The sequence below is a fragment of the Hippoglossus stenolepis genome, chromosome 4 (genome assembly GCF_022539355.2).
Source record: "Hippoglossus stenolepis isolate QCI-W04-F060 chromosome 4, HSTE1.2, whole genome shotgun sequence".
Classification (NCBI taxonomy): Eukaryota; Metazoa; Chordata; class Actinopteri; order Pleuronectiformes; family Pleuronectidae; genus Hippoglossus; species Hippoglossus stenolepis.
The window spans coordinates 4,816,248-4,833,923 of NC_061486.1; the positions used below are offsets into that span (position 1 = coordinate 4,816,248).

The window sequence follows — 17,676 nt, forward strand, 5'->3', positions numbered from 1 at the left end:
GCAGAGGCACTTTAACCCACCTATAAAATTCAGGAAGCGAGTCTTCATCCGTTATTCATGCACCTATCCCACCTCGTTGAGGACAAGCTGCAGACGGTCCCTGCTCGTGCTGGGGAGGGGGGACCAGCGGTCAACGATGTGACTTTTTCACAGCCTCGGTGCGAGACGTGAGACAACAAACCTTCCCCTGAAAAAGCTGCAGGGAAGCCGAGGTGCAGGTAGGCTGAGCCCCCTCCGTGCACGAAGCGACGCGCACATCCCCACCGGAGGAACAACACGCTGCAGGTTTTATAAAAGACACAAAAAACCCGAGAAAATGCAAAACACAGGAATAAACGTAACACGAGTTTATGCTCCTCGTGCTGCAGCTGCGAGATGATGCCTGCGTGCAAGATGGGTTTTTTTTTTTTTGTATCTTCCTCCCTCATGCAAAAACTGAATAATCGCAATAAAAACATTTAAAAAATGAAGCTCACCATTCTGCAGAAACATCCAATGTAGCAGGGGCCTGTCCCGATGGAAATTCACCAATGTTAACGTGGCCTCCTCCTTGTCCGCTAAAAAAAAAAATCCCTTATGCTTCTCCTGCGCCTCCGTCCTCCCTCTTCCTCCCTCCGCCTGGGTTTGATAGTACCCGGAGTATCGCGCACGACACGGTGCGATCGGGGAGGAAGAAGCAAAAAAATCCTCCTCCTCCTCCTCCTGCTGCTCCTCTTCCTCCTCCTCTTCTTCTTCTTCTTCCGAGGTGCTGTTTCTGTCAGGAGAGGCTCACATGGAGCAGAGAGGCAGCCGTCCAAAGGTGCGCAGTAACACGCACACGCCTAACTGAGCGTCGTGGAAATCCTCCGGGAAGAAGTGGAACGGACCCGGGGAGACGAGGTGACACGCCGGCCGATGCGAGCTGAATGACGGGCTGCTGCTGCTGCTGCTGCTGCTGCTGCTGCTCCTCCTGCTCCTCCTGCTCCTCCTGCTCCTGCTGCTGCTGCTGGTGCGTCCCTCACGATTTACAGTGGAGTTTGTGGAGCAGGGGACGTGCGGCTGTGCGTGGTCGCCCCCTTCGGTACCAGGGTATAGTCCCATGCTCACTGAGCACACTGCTGCCGACAGGGTTTCACATGTGGTTTTAGTGGAGGTTTGCAAACACATTTACACATATTATCAGGTATATTTCACAGGTTTATCACTATAAAATAAACAGCGAGAATATATTCATACTGTCATTTTGTCCTCTCATGAACCCACACTCTTTATAATTCATAAATAATCTGTCTTTGACTTCATATTTCATGTTTTGCACAATGTTACTGTGTAACAACTCATAATCAATTCAAATTAGGAGTATTGCATATTGTAAATGTGTCCTGTCATTAAACCACAATCAATATAATCTATATAATCTATAATCTGTCTTTGACTTCATATTTCATGTTGTGTTCAGTTCATGTTTTGCACAATATTCCTAATAAATAAGTCAAAATCAATTAAAATTTGTTTTACATGCTGTAATCGTGTCCCCTCATGAATCCACAATCAATATAATCGATAAAAAATCTGTCTTTGACTTCATATTTAATGTTTTGCACAATATTACTAACAAATAAGTCAAAATCGATTAAAATGAGGCGTGTTACATGCTGTAACTGTGTCCTATCATTAAACCATAATAACTCAATATAACAATAAACCGTCAAGCTGGTAAATCCGCTCTAACGCTGTTTGTGTAATGTTTTCATACATTTTTTTTAATGTGACGCTTAATGGACCATCATGAATGACGGTAAATCTGCTGTTGTTTTTGTAATGTTATTTTAATTATTTTTATGTGGATTACATTGTGTCATATTTGACTTAAGTGATTACTGGAAGTCATCATGTGAAATGACTATGACCTGTACTTTGTTTTTGACTTTGTTTTGCCTGACAAAATGATTTAATCATGATCAAAATTAGGAGTTATTGTTTATTATTGTAATTGTGTCCTTTCATTAATACACGATTAATATAAAAATATAATGTTTTATCTGTTTTGGATTTTGCAAAGTCCTAACCAGTCAAGATTAGGGCCTGGTGTATGCACCTGTGTCCTACTATTAAATCATCATCAGTCAATAAAACAATATATTGTCGTACTAGTAAATTTGGTGTAATCCAGTTGTTTTTGTGATGTTTTTGTCAATGATGTGTTCAGGGGATCACATATTGAGCCAAGTGATTAGAGGGAGTAACAGCGCATGAGAAACGACTTGTTATTGACCTTGTGTTGCGTAATATCAGTAATTATTATGTCATAATGAGTCAGAATGAGAATTTGGGCTAAGTGTTGTATCATGTTTAAAAAGTGCAGAGTCATATCAGTTATCGCAGGGCAGTTTCCACGACAACACTAAGTCCTCATTACAACATGCAAAGGTCATACAAAGTCCTAATATAACTTCAAAAACATAAATCAATACTCTTAAATTTGATTTATACAGTTTGGAATTTATCTCAAGGCACTTTAAAGAGTTAGGTCAAGACCGAACAATATCACTGAGAGAAACAACACTGGCTCCATGTATTTGTGAGTCATAACTAATATTATATTCACTAAGTTAAAATCATGATATTTCCCTTTTGAACTTTTAAAACATATTGTGTAAGTTTCTCAAAAAGCTGTTTTAAGCATTCCTACATGTTCACCAGTTCCCACCTGACAGCGATGTGCTTGTATTTATTTCTTGTTCGGTAGGATTTCCCTTCTTCAATAATTTAACTGAAGATTAGAGGTAAATATATAATCAGCTGTAAATGTTTGACTTGTTTGTGAATTCTTCATGAATATTTCATGAGCAGGAGCATTTTAACATTAATTGTTACAGCCAAATTATTTTCAATTTGAACTTTAAGGTTTTTTTTAGTTTACCAGTCTAAATAAACATGCATTTGATATTTAAGGTCTTCCCCATCTCCCGATAAATAAGTAAAACGTACCAGAGTACAGCACAACTAAATATTTCAGGACCAGACAATGCTCCAAAGTGTTTTCTTCTTCAAGCTTTGCAGAAACCTCCGATGCTACAGTTTGGTGGGCTAGCGAGGAAAAGGACCATCTGTCCGGTTCCATCTGACTACACTTTTGTCTGGCGAGTTTCTGATCCTAAATCCATTACCATACACTTATCTCCAATTCCTAGTTTCTCCTTGTGGGTTAAAAAGACTGGTCAAGAGTTCCTGGCCCTGGAAGTGTGTTTGGTCACCCAGAGAACAAGAGAGGGGCCATGTGTGGCCTTTAATTCACTGCATTGTCTGCCAAAAGCTAATCTTGGCCAGACTCAGAGTCTTACTGCTCACGGCCTGTGAATGGGTGAGTGAAAAGTTAAATATGCTTTCAAATGTAAAACTCAAGACCGGCCCCGGTATTGTGGTCTTGTCGCTGGGGGAATGTGAGATTTGCCGTTGACCCGGGCAACAGGAGGGGAAGGGGCCATTTTGTGTTTGCGAAGCCACATTCAGGCTCGTGTTTGCAGGTGGTTCCCTGTAATCCATTGGTTATACCCTGATTTAATGTGGCCCTGCGCGTGAAGAATATATGGTGCAGGTTACAACTTGGATCACTCAACTATCAACAAGAACTGATGTTATATTTTACTAGGTACACGAAATACACGTTTTTAAAACGGAGTTATTTAAGGTGACGTACATGAAACACCAAGTTTCCCCGTTTCATCCAAACTTCACTTAAATGCTCTTGTTTCATCAAAACCTTTTGTTGTTTGTTGAAAATTTGCAATTTGTGCCAATTCAATCATCCATCCACGAAAATAAGTTTCTAAAAGTGATGAGCACACAGAGAATCATCACCTGACTCTGCAGCTCCCTTCAGTTTGTGCAGTTTTAAAAGCAGTAGTGTGCCGTCAGGGTGAAGAAAGTGGAGAAGTGCTCGTGTCCCACTGACAAAGGCTGCTGCTGCTTGTCAAGCGGAGGGGAGAGCGGCATGTTGTGGGTGTTTGCACATGTGCATGGAGGATAAAAACCTGGAATCTCTGGTGGCAGACTGGATTTAGCTAGCTTAGCTAAACAGACAAGCTAGCTTTACAGACAAGTGTGTTCGACACGCTGCCCTTGACTCAGATTCCACGGTTCCGAGATCAGGTGTCTTGCACACAGTGTGATTTAACATGCGGTGTTAACTTGTGCATCGTGGAAAATTACTTCAATAAGCTTTTCTTCATAATGTATCAAACAATTTATATTGATTCATCATTTCTGTCTAGGATCAGTGAGACATTTAAGACATATTGCTAGAAGTAGTGCTGCTTCTTTAAGGGTGAAGTGAAATGCACGTGTAATTTAGACTATTTAGCAGTAAATAAATGCTACAACTCCTGAAAACCAAAACCAGTTTCCCGTACTCAGATGTCCGGGCCTTTCTCCCAGCGTTCATATGCTACGACCAGCAGACCTGCCCCCTCCACTATCTTTATACAAGGTTCAAATATAGTTCTGACAACAGGCTCTTAAGTTTCCATGGGATTCACTCATTTACTCCACTACTATATTTAACCCAGTGGATGAAATAAATGAAAATTTCCCACCACAGTCACATACTGGTCCCCGTCAGCAACACTGCTCTCAGATGCACTGGTCCACTTCACAATTGTAAGATACTAAATTACAATATAACATTTAATAAAGCTTTAGTGCAGTAAACAGCTGACCTCCCTTCTCTTTCCACAGAGCTGTTCCTACCTTTAAAAGTCACCACACACCACTGCAGGTCACGGTTTGGTGGACCAACCAACTGTTTTTGGTTCACTCTCACAGTTTTTGTTTTGGCTGCAGCAAGCAGCTGCTTTGTGCGTTGAAAGCTGTAAAAAGCCACCACACACTCCCTGCTCACTGCCAACCAGACGACAGACAGAGCTAGCTGATAAATATTGTGGTATTTTAGCTGCGAGTTGGTAGATACCAAAAATAGAGCTAAGAAAAGGTGAAGAGTGGACTAAAAGCCACCAGGTCGAACGATGACTGATGAATCTGGCTCCTGCTGCTGGATGTTCAAACGCAGCACTTGAAATAAATCAGTAATTGCAGGTTTAATGTAAATAAAACGTTCCATACGATAAAAATATCATATACCTACAGTAACAACATTCAGATTTTAGTATATTTAGTTCTGGATAAGAGGAAGTGGTGGCAGTCACAACTACAGCATCAGCAAACCGAGGTGAAAACACCTGAGGCGGAGGAATCTCAAGACCCGAGATGATTTAAATACAGTATGTGTTACATGCAAAGAATATATAAACTGGTGCTTTGTAAATTAAGCCTCAACAAGGAGCTGCCTATAAATCAACACATGTATTCATATCACAGATGTTGAGCTGTTCTCCTCATCACAACTCCAGATGCAGATACAGTAAGTGTTCAAGGGGAAGTGACGGTTATGCAACGTGGATGTGTGCAGTTGACTGCGATCATAATCACTCTGAATAATAGAACACGCTGCATGTGGATGAAGAACGGAGGCAGAAATGTAACCGTCGCTGTAAAAGATCCACATCGCTCGGCTTTGTCATTCATCATCAAACATCAGATCCGTGACATTCAAAATATTGTCTGAAGTATTTGATTAGCGTGTATTTTTCACATACAACACACAGAGTTCAGCCTGTTGTGAATATCTTACTCGGTGAATCAATTTTTCAGTCGCTGTGAACTTGTGAGATTTCACTCTTCTTGTGTGCTTTTAATATCCAAAGGAAAAAAATAAATAAAGCGTGTTTGCTTTTGAATCAAAGCTTAGTGCTGTGCCTCAAATTATATGCCCCATAAAACTCCTAATTAGGGAATGCTTGGCAATGCTCTACTCCCACTCGCTGTCTTCTGTTTTTTTTTTCGGTCCCTTTCATTCTCCTACTTCTTTGGTAATGAACAAAGGCAATCATTAGAAAACATAAGCATATTGTATGTGGCGCGAAGTTCTCTCCGCTTGATATTTGTAAAGCAGTAGAGCAAACGTGACATTTTGTTGTATTTTCAGGAGATGAGTGCTTTTAATACACATCTTTTTACTGGACTTTTTTTTACAACACACCATCCTAAAGACTGGGCTTTGTTTTAAAGTCCACTGATTCTATCTGTTCAGGCTCAATATGTCCCTGCAACAGCTGCTAAGATACGGTTTATTCAGACTTGTGACTGTGGCTTCAAAGTGTTACCCACACAAACTGTGCCACTGCAGGGCTTATATTTAAATTTTTATGCCAAAAAAAAAACTCAAGTTAAATAAAAATGTAGGCGTATAAAGAAAACTTAGCTGTCAACCATAATTTAGATGCTGGAAATTGAATTACTTTCTTATTTTATACACCACCGCAAGTGACTAAACAAAAACCTGCAGCAAAATTATAAACTAAAAACAGCAGCTCGGTGCAGAGCTGATTTAAATCTTCTGCTTCTCGAACCAATTAAGCAGCAATTTCCGCACAAAGTGTGGCAGCTGCAGAAATAACCTAAACATGAAATGCTAGTTATCCAACTTAGCCAGCCTAGGCTTCTCCAGCCTGATGAATAAAACCAGAAGCACTTCTGAAGTTTTGTCTTTATGAGTCAAATTCAGCGCAACGCTGTCAAAACATCGGCGGTTGCTTTAACTGTTTGCGACCATGAAAGATAAACGAGCAATTACCAGAGTACAAATCCTGCTACAGATCTGCAATAACATCTTTTAATTTACTCGGCAGCGATATTTCTTATTATAAATTTTAGATGGCGCTTATACGGATCCCTAAAATGATGTGTCATGTTTAAACGCAGCTGAGCTTAATGGTTATAAGGTGAGAAGCTGCGAGCACATGTTATTATGCAACTGAAAAGTAACAGAGGAGCACAAGTGCACAGAAAATCCAATATTAAAGAGGCTCCCTGTAGGAAGTAATATAGCAGAGAAGATGCTTCAAATAAATAAATTAACAGGCTCTTCCCTGCGATGTTGTTTCAGCTTCGAGACCCGAAACCAACATTTTCCAGTTTACAGGTTTAGTTTACATTTAAAAACATGTTTTGCTCAGACAAACGTGGCACAATGATCAAAAGAGCAAGTCAACACTTTTTGGAGTCATTTGGACGTTAATGAGGTGGTGAGGCCGATACGCTTAAGATGCTGCGTTTCATTTCTCCAGGAGAATTAACGTCTCATGGTTGTAAGCTCCAACAGTTTATATCCACGTCTGTGCACAACCGTGTAGCACACAGTGGAGAATGTAGGGAAGCCACATTCAAGTGTTTTGCCTAATATGGACATAACAGAAGTGTTTTGTCATTTTACTAATTAATGAACACGTTTATAAAGATATCATGATTACACTGGGTGTCAACTTTAAAGAGACAAAGTTCTGTACACTTGTGTTTTGTTAGTCAAATTATAATTTAACTCTTTTAGAATTCAGAGTCCGAGAGACTTTCATTTGTTTGTAAAGATATTATCTGATATTGCGTAAAAACTGAACAGCCTTCCCCAACAGGAAGTGGAGGGAGGGGATATGAGCCAAGAGAAGACACAAGATATTTCGGAAAAAAGGTCACATCAAGCAATATTCAATAACTTTCTTTAAATCTTTAAGATTAGGCATTTTAGGAAATTCTTCCAGATTTCAAATCAGGCATCTTTAGAGACTGATTCTGAAGACTGACTGGCTTCATTGAATTTAAGCCGTGTGTCTCCTGAGCACCTGTAGTTACTTCAGCCTCAAGACCCCTTCAAGTGTCAAAAATGTTCTGTCAAATCGTTGAACACGTTATTATTTGGTTTCTAACGACAAATTTAGGCCGTTTTCAGAGCTGGTGCAGGGTGTGTGGGCTCATGGAAATTCTACAGTTGACACTAAAAACCACCATTATCTCAATTACATTCTCCTGCACAGCAAACCGAGGGTAACAAGTTTGTGATATAGTGCTTCAGTGTAGTACAGCTACAGCATCTCTTTAATAAGGACACACTTATTTACTGTGAAGCACCTTTCCAGCTCACTGGTCTTGATTCGGGAGCAAACTTGGACCGAAAACGTTGGTTAAATTACTATCAGAGAGACTTTGAGCTGTAATGAACTGTCCATTATCCGTTGGCTTTATTGCAAAGTGTTCCACTTAAAAGCAACTTGGCTAAAGCAGACTTTGTAAATTCAAACGCAATCTAGGTCTGCTTTTCATTTGGCTCGGCTGCCTCGGTGATTGCCACTTTCAGTGCTGCTGAGGAAAACAATTTTTAGAACCCTCCTCGTTGTCGTTCTCAGAAGAACCTCGCGCCGACACGAGGGAAAAACAATTTCTAGTTTGTTTGTTTGCTTTCAATTTTAAGCAAACCAGCTTGAGGACTTTTTTTTTTTTTTTCTCACTCAAATTTCCAAGTCAAACCCGAGCTTCCATCACAAGTTCGGTGCACGGCAAACTTTCCCCTGCCGTTCTCATGCCTGTCAATTTGGAGCTGTTGCCCTCAAACTGTAATAGGATCACGGCTCGGAGCCACTTCCACATGATTGATGAAAGATTAAAAGGATTGTTGAGACTGAAGGCGCATTTAGCTCCCGCTGAGGTCCAATTTCTTGTCCTTGTGCCGGGCGAGGAGGAGGACCGCCACCATGCAGATGAGAGGATCACTGCAGTGAATGCCGATGATATGAAACGGTTGTGGGAAAAAATCTTGGAGACGAGGCGATCGTTTGTAATCGGGACAACTCGGTTTCCCTCGGGAGGGAGGGAGCTCGTGTCAGTTATGGGGAGGTGGGGGATAGAGGAAAAAAGATTGTGAGTCTACAGTATGTGATAATAGTGTGGAGGGGGGGGGGGGCACATGACAGCTTCTTAAGAGAAGACAAATGGCCTCACACAAACCCAGTTGTCATCTGTCTTTGTTAACTGAGCTTTGTCCTTCACGCATTAGTACATTTGATTTAGATCAGGCAGCTTTGCAGGGATCTGTCTTTAATGTCAACCACGTTAGAATCAGGCCGTTAAAACATAAAGATATTATATATGGATAATAATTGTTCGCGCTATTTACCGTACTAGATCATTCATGCAGAGCTCATGTAGTCATCTGTCAGGTCGGCTCTTGCACATGGTATCCATGTCACACTGCAGCTATAAGAGCCCTGTAATTAGTGGTCATACAGCTAAATATAGAAACCCCTAGTTGTATGAAATGAGGTGCTTATTATTTCTAGAGGAGGGTGTAGTTGTGTCATGCAACGATACGGGGGCCTAACATAACTTTGCACCTCGGATCGTCATCCACTCATTACTGCTGGACAGATTTATTTCAGCCAAGCACTTTATTAATGCTTTTTTATTGGCTTTATAAAGCTGCAGAATATTGCACCATGTGTCACTGTGGTCGCAGTGTGCGCGCCGCGTAATGGCGAAGCACACCAGCTGGCTTTTTTGTCTCAAACACAAACACACCGGGGTGAGTTTTGCCCTTGAAAGTCTGTCATGCCTGTGACCCGAGCCGTTTCTCTGCGGAGGCATATGATTAGCGGCGAACCAACAGAGATAACGACCGCGTGTCCGTCAAAATCAAGTCGCAGCTCGGTGCCTTGGCCCTGTGTGTTGTCTTAATATGAGCTGAAGTGTGGTGTCAGGGTCTGGGGTCAATTCACAGATTCAGCAGTGCATTAAGTCAGCGCCTAAGCCAGCTCACCGCTCGTGACATTTATTAATATGTGGCCCTAAGCAGAAAATAGCTGTAAGATGTCACCAGGGACACACTTAGAGGCAAGAGAGTTGAATAGTAGCACAGCTCGCGCACTGATGCATGCAAATATATTGGATACTATACAAACGAGACAAATTATAATGTAGGCTTAGCTTGCAGTGTACGTACACACACACACACACACACACACACAGGGCTGGACACTTAGACACAATCATAAACTGTAAGTAGCACAACAATAATCTTTTTTGAAGAAAGATTAGATCCTTATTGAGTCATCTGCAATTGATCGAGACAACTTAAAGGGACAATATCCTCGTGGAGGGAAAGCCCTTGATCAGCTCTCACAGTGTTTCACTCTGAATATGAATGTAATCATGATTTTTAGATGCCTCTCTCTGAAGAACACTCGGAGCCATCAGCTATTATCTGCCAGCGCGCGGCATCTGTGGTCTGACCTCATCCGCTGCACTGTCCCTCACAAAATGGCTGAGTTATGACCGGCGTCGAGCGGAGCCGGGCTGCTCGCCTGTAAATGAGCGCAGCGCGTAACCGAGACTTCATGCGTGTCACGATCCGCCCATCATTGCTTTTTTACAGGGTTCGATTCGAGGCACAGGCCCAACATATGAGTTATACATGCGTCAGACCGTGTACACAGTGTGTAGTATAAAAACAGATGTATCGCAAAAACTACAGGACTGCATGAGGCGAAGAAGTGTGTTTGAGAACTCTTGACTTTAATCTAGAGTAGCAGCACAATAAATATATTTTGAATAATAAAAATCTGTTTTTTAAAAGCCAGAAAGAAAATGTATTACTTTGAATCTGTATTGACAAATCTCATCATCCAAAACTAAAAGTAAAAGTAACAATTTACTACCTGGTTCTTTGCTCAGGGCTTTAATTACACTGATTGCATGCATTATTCACTGTGGCCCAACAATGTGCATCACGTCACTTTGCACGTTATTGACAGGAAACACACCGTCTCCCTTTTGTGAGTCAATGTTAACATTTAAATCAAAAATCACCCTTGATGTAAAGTCATACTTCCATTAAATGGCCATTTTCAAGCAACCATCTTCAAACAACTTTGATTTTTTTTGTAATGTCAGGATCCGTTATAAATATGCATGGTGGTGTTTTCCCACATTCAAGTTGCATGACCGGAGGATCAGTCAATCCAGCGTTGACTGTTACCACCTACACGGCAACTCTCCACAGACACCGACATCCAAACTCCAGTTATTGATTGCCACAACGTCGGCATCATAAAACCATGTTTGAACATGTTCTTTCGAACTGGACTGAGGTCCTGTTCGGCCTCGCAGCTAATTTCATCAACCATCTTTCCCTCTTTCAACTCTGAAACAGCAACACCGCAGGAGAAAGGCCATTTACCGATCATACATTATTTAACAGAGTGTCAGAAAACCTCTACACTACACACAACTCACCAAACTGGTCTATTTGCAGTTCATAGCATCCAAAGTAGCTTAGATCTGTCTCAGTAAGTGGAGATGGGATGCTTAGCTCTAATCCAATCCTACCTTGCTGGCTTAGGGTTGCAAGACAAGGATGCATTTACATTTAATTCTTGCATAAATCTTGAACATAGCCCAGCAGAGTTGGCCTAAGTCTTGCAGGCTCAGTTATTCTCATGAGGTCTTAGCTCAGGAAAACATCCTGAGCTTGGCAGCTTCAGCCGGTTCAATCAGCAGATGCTGAGTTTAGGCGCTTGATGTTAACATTTATGATCATTTCATTGTGAATAAAACTCTCTGAACACATGAGTTACTACTCGAGGTGCAGGAAGAACTGGTCATTCTTCACTTTAAACCATTTCATGGACAAGTTCCTACTTTCCAGTTTAAAAACCAAACGTCAGACCCAGACACTTTCTGGGTCAGACGTGTTCACAACAATGGGAAAATGTCCAGGACCATTCAGGCAGGGGGTTGGTAGTTCATGTAGCAGGCAGGACATGATGTACGCTGCTGACAGCACAGTGTTTTTGTTAGTAGCATATTGACACCGGCGCCAAAAGCTCTCGAATCTCGCAAATCATTCCAAGTTGACATCTTTGTTCTGCGCTTGCTACATGTACAGCATCTCAATTCCCCCTGAGACACTTGTACTCTTTTTGGGGTACTTGTTTTTTCCACGTTTGCGTCTGTCAAGAACTCGAACCACTCGCTCACCTGCTTTTTCCTCACATAAGACATTTTACTAGAGGGCTGGCAGGAGACATATAAACAGACTATATTTATCCATAGTGATTTTCTAACCTTATTGACCAACTCAAAGCACTTTTCAGTAGATACATGATATTTTCCTTTGCACACAGGCGTCAGGGTCATTCGGGAGTTGAGTATCTTGCCCAAGGACTGGAGGAGCCAGGTATCGAACCAACGGCCTTCTGGTTAGTGGACGACTCGCTCTATCTCAGCTGCCCCCTACATTTTGGGGGCTGGACAACTGCCTGGACTTCAGTGCTTGTCTGAAAACAGCTCAGTCATCCCAGGGAATTGCTTGAAGAGTCTGGAATGTGAGAAGAATCTATGCTAATGTTCTGAATCATCTTTCATTATTTAGAAACAGTCACCTGCTCAGTAATTTCACCGCCGCCTTTGATAATGCCCTCAAACCAAGCACTGTCTATTATCTCCACCGAGCTTTAATGAGCTAGCTTCTCCATATTTTGGATCATTAATTTAGCACTAACCCAGTTTTTTAACATCAATATTGATTTGAGTATTAAGCAACATGAGGGATGGGGTTTAGCAGAGTTTCAGCTTCTCCTCATCATGTTCCCTGTTAGCATTCAGTGGAGAAATTAGGCTATTTGCTAAATGGTTTGGCTGAGAGACTCTTTGCTCCACTCAAGACAAATTGCCTCGCCGAGTGTTTGACGGTGGTGTTGCATGTGTGCGAACCAGGTGATATACAGCATCACCAATATAAACCTGAACCTCACAACTCTGCAAGCATGAGCTCTCGGAATTAGTAGAGCAGCCAGCACCCGATATAAACGCTCCTGAATATCATTTTCTTCGTATGATTAAAAGCTCTCCTTGTATTTCACATCTTGCCACTTTCAAACTGTGAGGGGTCATGGCTAATTGCCGTTCCTGTCAGTAATTTTCTTAAATTACAGCCAAAAATACCCATTAAGGAGCTCTGTCCTCTGTTTCCGAGCCGGTTCATTATTATCTGAGATTAATAAGGAGTTTGACATTAACGGGTGATGTAAGAAATCTATTGATGTCTCAGTTAGAGATGATACAATGACGGGGAAACGCTTCAAACGTTTTTTGAACATCAGAAGGTTTGAAGCATTTTGAAGTATAGAGCAGTTAGAAAAGAAAACTTGAATCCATGACTAATCATTTTTTGTTATATATCCGATTACATTTTATAGAAAGCATTGTACTGCAGCTATTCAAGGATCTGATGTTGTATTGTTGTGATACTGACATCAATAGCTCTAAAGTGTTTTTCAGACTTCCTTGTGCATTGATGTGAAATCGCAAATATTACATTTGTAACATAAGGAAAACGCTCAATATCTCATTGACAGAAACCTCCATAAATACTATAGTTTAACCTTTAATTATTCAGGACAGCTTGACTTCCCCTGTTGAAGCTTGTTCCAGCATGTGGGCAGATATAATATGTGATCAATACTGTGGACAGTATGTACAGATATCCAATGCCTGCTCGTTGCTACAAACCAGAATAACAAATATTCTGTAATACAATTCAGAAGAATAAAAGAAAATGCTCTGTGAGCAGAGGTTATTTTACTGTTGTATGCATCCATACAGACATTTTATCACATATATACATACCCTGGATATATAGCATATGAATCACCAATAGTAAGAATTGTATATGTTATTAATTAATACATTAATTAATATGTTAATTATATTAATTTTGTATTGGCAAGTTTTTAAAAACACATGATTAAGAATTATACATTAATATACAAGTTTGTTTATCTTTTATATTTGAATATACTTTTAATATGTTGGTGGGATTTTGGATGGATGTACATGTATGTTACATATATGTTTTACAATGTTTACAATACAAGCATATATTATATATACATCTACATAAACACATGTAGGTTAAAAATATATGATTGACATACATGCATTTCTTTCACATGTATAAATGTAAGGAAAACATACATTGAGCAAAAACATACATATTATATGCATTTGAATTCCTTATGCAAAATGTCAATGCTTAGAGATTAAACATATAGGTTTATATGTGTTACATGTAAAAAAAATACATGATATATATGTCAAAATTAGTAAAATATATACATACATATTTGTATGGGCTGGACATATGTCAATATATGAAATTATTCCAATTACTAATTGGCTTTATATACAATTCTTACATGAATAACGTTTATCTTTATATGTACATATATTGTATACATGAAGTAAAGTAATATATGTACAACATATGTACATATATACAACTTTTCCGAATGAGCAGACTATTTGTTTACAAGTCAAAGTCAAACTGAATAGTTTAAGTGACAAACTATTTGCCGTTCACCAGATTTGTAATGACAGGAACTCCTTCTGTGGTTTTACTGTATATTTTACATTTGAATTGAAAACCAGAAAACAATGTCCTCTTTCCAGAGAGGCTGTGAGATTGTCAGAAAGTGACTCGACTTTTAACTTTTCAATCAGCTTCCCCTCATCCTTGAACAAATTAAATTTCCTTGTATTGACAAGCAGGCAGATATTGGCAGAACCGGCTCTTCTCCTCCACACAGGACAACATCTACCACCACATCACGTTTACACCAAATTAGCACCGATGCAGAAGAGCTCTATTCTATTCGGTATTGACCAGCACAGACTGTGTTTCCGCCCACTTGCTTACAGCCTCCAGCAGAAAAGATTGTGTGAGATGACCCGTTCTGTCGTGTGACCCCATTCAGGGCAGCACCTGTGAGTTTGCTCACCGAGCGTCGGGCCTGATAAATGAGTCTGTGGTGATGAGCAGCTGATGGAGTGAATAGCAAAGGTCACGCCGGTCGGGGAGGCTCCATCCTGCTCTCCCGTTTCAATCTGGACCCTCACCACCTTTTGCAAAAGCTTGATAACCCTGGGCAAAGGTCAGCCCGGTGGAGCCAAATATCCATCATTTGGTTGGGACTCTATCTTCTCCATCGGCCCGAGTTCACACGCAACTTCCTCGGTTGAAGCAATATACAGAAAGAGGGGAATTTAATTTAGTGCAACTGCGTCTCTGCCAAATTAGGCTGCATGCTGCTTGCACTCAGGTGAAGCCACTAACTAACAAGGCCCCGCAGGGTGGTTGGTAGCAATAGACGCTGGAAGCATGCAGAGCGTTTATGGCATTTTTTTTTTGTTTCTTAAAGTAAATTACTTTTTCACATGCGTGCACCCATTGAGTTTTATCACCACTTCATCCACAGGGATTAAGCATTTATCACGAAGGCTTTCAGTATCGTGAGGCCTTGAATTTTAGAAGAAAATCGGATTCGCACAAAGATATTTTGTCATCTTTGTGGTGGTGATGTCCTCGTTTGTTCTATATTCTATGTTTGTGATCATGTGGATGCACGAGAGAGCCACAGTGAGCGAGAGAGAGAGAGAGGGACACAGGAAGTGATGAGGTGAGAAGGGGAGGGAGAGTGTAATTTGTATGGCAGTGCCGACACCTCCCAGCACATATGGACACAGGAGACAATTGACCCGAACACTGTCTGCACTCACCCGTGCTCGCAACTGAAGATGGTCCTGATAAAATGTCATCTTTCAAATGGTCATGTGGCAACCTGTGGCCCCCACAGCCCGCCTGCAGCCCAGATTGGAAGAGGCAGGTGTGAATACTTTGAAGATAATGCCCTTTGCAAACTCCCACAGTTTTTGAATTTGCATCACAGAGAACAACTGCAAAATGTCAGTGGTCAGTCAATTCAAAATAATCGGCGCCGCGGAATATAAAGCACGGCATATCCATAGTGTTGATAGAAAATGTAATGAAATGACCCCTCGTCCCCGAGAAAATAGTGAAAACTCATTTGCTCCGGTGAGTCAGTTTCAGGACGGGGAAAATGTGAAGGGTAATTCATCCATGGAAATTAAACACATCCCTGGGGTAACGTATCTAAATATGCAGGGGAAATTGTTTGTTTCTTTCCTTCAGTGTTTTCCAGCATAGCAAGTGGAACAACAAGTAGTTAAGGGGGTGGAGGGGGGTGGTTGTTCTATTTTCATTTGTTTGCATTTATATATATATAAAAAAAAAAAAAAACTCGGAGCAGTTTTCACAGCGTTTACAAAAGCACCATGAGCTATATACATGATAACAGCACAGAGCTGTCGAACAAAGCCACGTTACAATGGCCTATTGAATTCTGCACAAGTTCAGACCCCCGGGTCATTAGGGAGCCCTGCGTGTGGCTGCCTGCGCATTCCACAGCTACAGTGCGATTGTTTGGCTTCATTAATGCACATGAGCCGCTCCCAGGCAGCCTCGTCAATGCTAATCAGCACATTGGTTTGCTCGGCGGCCGGCCGCTGTCTTTTGATCAAGTTAATATCGGTCGAAGTCGGAGGGGAACCTTGCACCCAAAGGACAGAGGGCAGAGGAGGAGGAGGAGGAGGAGGAGGAGGAGGAGGAGGAGGAGGAGGAGGAATATTTGGCGTCTCCTTTCACCACATCTGCCTAAAACAAACCAGGTGAGGAAATAAAACCAGTCGTCTCCTGTGGTTTTCTTTTTTGTCATTTCTCTTGCAAGCGAAATTAACAGAAAAAAGAGCTTTTTCCTTATTTGCCCTTTGGTGAGAAAGATGCGATCTGTTCTCTGTTTAATGGTGCCACAGTTCATTAGCCTGTGATTTTAAGCTGTGCGTTTGCAGCATGACTCCCCTGCCTCAGATGTGTAATATTTATGCCTTAAAGTGATACTCTACCCAAAATGTGTCTTTGGAGAATGAAACATCCACCGGCTGAAAGTGTTGCCGACACACGCAGCATCTCAGAGGCTCAGCGCGGCCGAACCTGAGAGGAACAATGAATTCAGCCATTAAAATAAATGACTGATTGTCATTTTCTTGTGTTATTGACAACTCAAAGTACTTTACATACATATTTACATACAAATTCATACATGCTGCAATATTCTTTTCAAACACACACGTTCACTATTTGTAGGAGATGTAGAAGAACCTTGCACAGCCATCGTGAGCCATTGCCCAAGGACACTTAGGAATACGGACCAGAAGGGCAGGGGCTCGAACCAACGACATTTAATTGACGACCTGCTCTATCTCCAGTGCTCCCAAACTTTTTAGAATCCAATTTGAGCCCATGAACCTCAGGCTAAATGTAGGAAAAGCTGATTTTACAGCAGTATTTTCACTTTAATTCTGCCCAGAAAAACTCTCTCAAATAAAATAGAACCCTATCTTATCTATTTATTTTTTGCCGTTTTAGTTTTACCGACACTAAACAAATCCTTTTAGGATCCTATTTATGTATTTATTACTTTGGTTATGATGTTTACTTATCTGGTTTCTGGATAAATTAATGTTATGTTCATGTCCGATGTCAAATTTTCTCTTGCATTCTTTTGATATCCTGACCACAATCTGCTTTTCCCTGCTCCAAACTGATGGTGATTATAATCAGCCTTTAAAAACTCAGCTGACCTCTGTTACTGTGTAATATTACTTGATGCAGATTGATAACAACTATGTTTGAGATGAAAAAAAGTAATTTCAGAGAGTGTGAAGCGCTCAATGCTTTACAATCAGCCCACACACTCAAAAGAGCAATGTTGCCATAGGTGGGAGTGAGAACGCAGCCTGAACACTGTGCAGAGTGCTTAGCCAGAAAATGACAGCTCCATCTTAGCTACTTAAAAACACATATCATTAATAAAAAAGGCAAAAACAACAGATTACTCA

At 41.0% G+C, this 17,676-nt stretch overlaps 1 protein-coding gene across 8 annotated transcripts in view; it reads right to left on the reverse strand.

The window, feature by feature from the left end:
- Positions 1-948, reverse strand: part of tenm4 (teneurin transmembrane protein 4) — a 159,044-nt gene extending 158,096 nt beyond the window's left edge. For 7 of the 8 annotated variants that reach the window (XM_047339608.1, XM_047339609.1, XM_035154805.2 and 4 more), the window contains exon 1: positions 477-947. The gene's annotated coding sequence lies outside the window, so the exon portion shown is untranslated. Of the gene's footprint in view, positions 1-476 lie in introns of all 8 variants that reach the window. The other variant, XM_035154796.2, reaches the window with a different exon arrangement.
- Positions 949-17,676: the final 16,728 nt, after the last annotated feature.